This window comes from Mandrillus leucophaeus, unplaced genomic scaffold (genome assembly GCF_000951045.1).
Source record: "Mandrillus leucophaeus isolate KB7577 unplaced genomic scaffold, Mleu.le_1.0 Scaffold1509, whole genome shotgun sequence".
Lineage (NCBI taxonomy): Eukaryota > Metazoa > Chordata > Mammalia > Primates > Cercopithecidae > Mandrillus > Mandrillus leucophaeus.
This window is the reverse complement of record NW_012101487.1, coordinates 42,377-45,113: the sequence shown is the minus strand read 5'-3', so window position 1 is coordinate 45,113 and position 2,737 is coordinate 42,377. Positions and strand designations below refer to the sequence as shown.

Below are 2,737 nucleotides of genomic sequence, written 5' to 3'. Positions count from 1 at the left end.
TGACCCAGCCATCCCATTACTGGGTATATACCCAAAGGATTATAAATCATGCCACTATAAAGACACATGCACACGTATGTTTATTGCGGCACTATTCACAATAGCAAAGATTTGGAACCAACCCAAATGTCCATCAATGAGAGACTGGATTAAGAAAATGTGGCACATATACACCATGGAATACTACGCAGCCATAAAAAAAGGATGAATTCATGTCCTTTGCAGGGACATGAATGAAGCTGGAAACAATCATTCTCAGCAAACTATGACAAGGACAGAAAACCAAACACTGCATGTTCTCACTCAGAGGTGGGAACTGAACAACGAGAACACTTGGACACAGGGAGGGGAACATCACACACCGGCCTGTCTGGGGAGGTGGACTGTGGGAGGGACAGCATTAGGAGAAATACCCAATGTAAACGATGAGGTAATCGGTGCAGAAAAACCAACATGGCGCATGTATACCTATGTAACAAATCTGCACGCTGTGCACATGTACCCTAGAACTTAAAAAAAAAAGAAAAAAGAAAAAATCAATTCCCAAAGCATTTCTCTATTTCTCTCATCTCTTCTGAAAAAGTTCCAAAAACACAACTCCAAAGATGAAGCGGAAGTTAAAGGTAAACAGGCAATAGCGCTGAATACGTAATTTCAGTAACTCAGAATTTGCTCCATCCTCTGCTCTAAAGCTTAGCTACAGAAGAGCATCACCTTTGAAACATTTTCCCAAACATAAAGATATCCAGAATATGAAGCTGCCATTAAAACTGTGACATAGATCTTCCTTTACTGAAAACATCCCTAAAGTTCTAAATACGAGGTACAGAACCACATCAACCGCCTAATTTGTCTGTAGCCTAAGCTCAAGTACGGAGTTTATCTGCAAGCGGAATTGGGAAATATTTCAGCCAGCATCTCCTCGCGCCATCCTGATACCTACACACTTGAGGCCACCGAGTCACCTGCGCAGCCGTTGCTCCTCCAAGACCAATCCGGGCTCCCCAGACCCATGGCCCTGAATCTGGAGCACAGCAGACCGCGTGACAACAGCGACTCGGAGATCAGCACCCGTCGGGAAAGCCGGGTACCCGCTGAAGCTGGCGTCACGCCCAAAGGAACAAACGCCAGAGCGTGTGTCCTGGGCAAAGGCGACCCGCCGCTCCGGTCCCCGGGCAGCAGCGGCCGGCGTCAGGCCGCAAGGCGAGGGGCGGGGACGGGACGCTACCCTGCAGCCAGGCGCCGAGCGGCAACACCACTCCGGCCTTGCGCCATTCCGGCCCTACTACGGCCGGGGGCGGCAGCGCGGCTGGGCTCAGCGGCTCGCAGCCCGGGCGCCCCCCCTGCCGGCCGCTTGCTAGCTCAGCCTCACCTGCAGTCTTGTCCGCTGGCTCGCTCGCCCGCCCACAGGTCGACAGGGCCCAGCGACCCCACGAGCGACTCCACGTAAGGCACTGACCGACAACGCTCCGCGACCGCCGCGCCCCGCCCCTTTTGTGACACTACCTACCAATCGCTGGACGACGCTCTCGCTACCCTCCAATCAGCGCTGGTGGGGCGGGCCTGGACCCGGACGTGGGCCGTTGCAGGGGCGCCAGGGCGCTGGGGCCTTCTTGGCATTCCCTGTAGGTTGTGGGTTACAAGGCCCGGATGTTGATCTTTTATTCCTAGCAACACCGCACCCCTGACTCTTGCCCACGCGGGCGTCTTGAGGGCGGCCGCACGGCCTGCTGGGAACGGCGGGGTTGCCGGAGTGCTCTCCGTCGGACCCACCGGGGATCCTCTTCCAGGCGCCTGATTTGCTGGGGATAGGCGATACAGGCAGATGCTGTCCAGTAGGTGGCCTCTCCAGAGCCAGGGGCACTCCTGGTGCGTTTGGGCCAGCCTGCCCTGAACAAATCCGCTTCGGGCTTCAACGACCCCTAATGTTTCTGGCCTCAATTGCCTCATCTGGAAAATGGGGGCATTACCGTGCTTGGTTGAAGACAAGGGTGAAAACAGGTAACTTTCTGTGGTCCTCGTACAAGTTACTGAGGACTGTAGGCCAGGCAATGGAGTAGACACCCTGGGCTCAAATCCCAGCTTTGGGTAAGCCCAGCCAGGCCTCCTGCTCCAGTTTCCAAGCTACTGAGCTGCGGCGTAAGCAGTAACTGGCTTCAAGCTAACACCTGCCTTTCAACCTAACATGGGAGCCCACTGCCTCGTTCCGCCTACCGATTTTCCAACTCCGTGAACCTCCTTCACTACGTGGGTTATTCAGCTGACAAAGAATGTCATCTCGCTCCCGGTGCGGGCTCACTCATCCTCGACTTCTGGCTCAGAGGAGCCGGTCTAATATGAAACTAAACACCTAAGCTGTGTCTCCTGTCCTCTCATTCTTCTGAGACCCTACCCACCAACTTATCTCCACAGTTCAGCGAACTATTGAGCATACACTGGGGGAGTATGGTGAGGCACTAAGCTTTGATTCACCAGTCTCGCCGCTGGTTCCTTCTGAAACTCTACATATGCTTAATGCTAAATAGATTGGAGCCCTTTGGGGACAGAGTTATGATGGTAATAATCTTTGCCTTCCTGAGCCTAGAATAGGGCCTGTGATGGAGACTTACTGAGTAAAAACCGTTTACACTGGAGAATTGACAGCATGGACCGTGGAGTCAGGCAGGTGTGTTTAAAGCCTTGGCTCTCCATACTGGAAGCTCCATTACCTGGCCAAGTCATTCATTCTTTACAACAT

At 53.3% G+C, this 2,737-nt stretch overlaps 1 protein-coding gene across 1 annotated transcript in view; it reads right to left on the bottom strand.

The window, feature by feature from the left end:
• The window catches only part of LOC105535829 (AN1-type zinc finger protein 4-like), a 51,261-nt gene extending 49,753 nt beyond the window's left edge, over window positions 1–1,508 (bottom strand). The window contains exon 1 of the mRNA XM_011975045.1: window positions 1,373–1,508. The gene's annotated coding sequence lies outside the window, so the exon portion shown is untranslated. The remainder of the gene's footprint in view (window positions 1–1,372) is intronic.
• Between the last annotated feature and the right edge of the window lie 1,229 nt (window positions 1,509–2,737).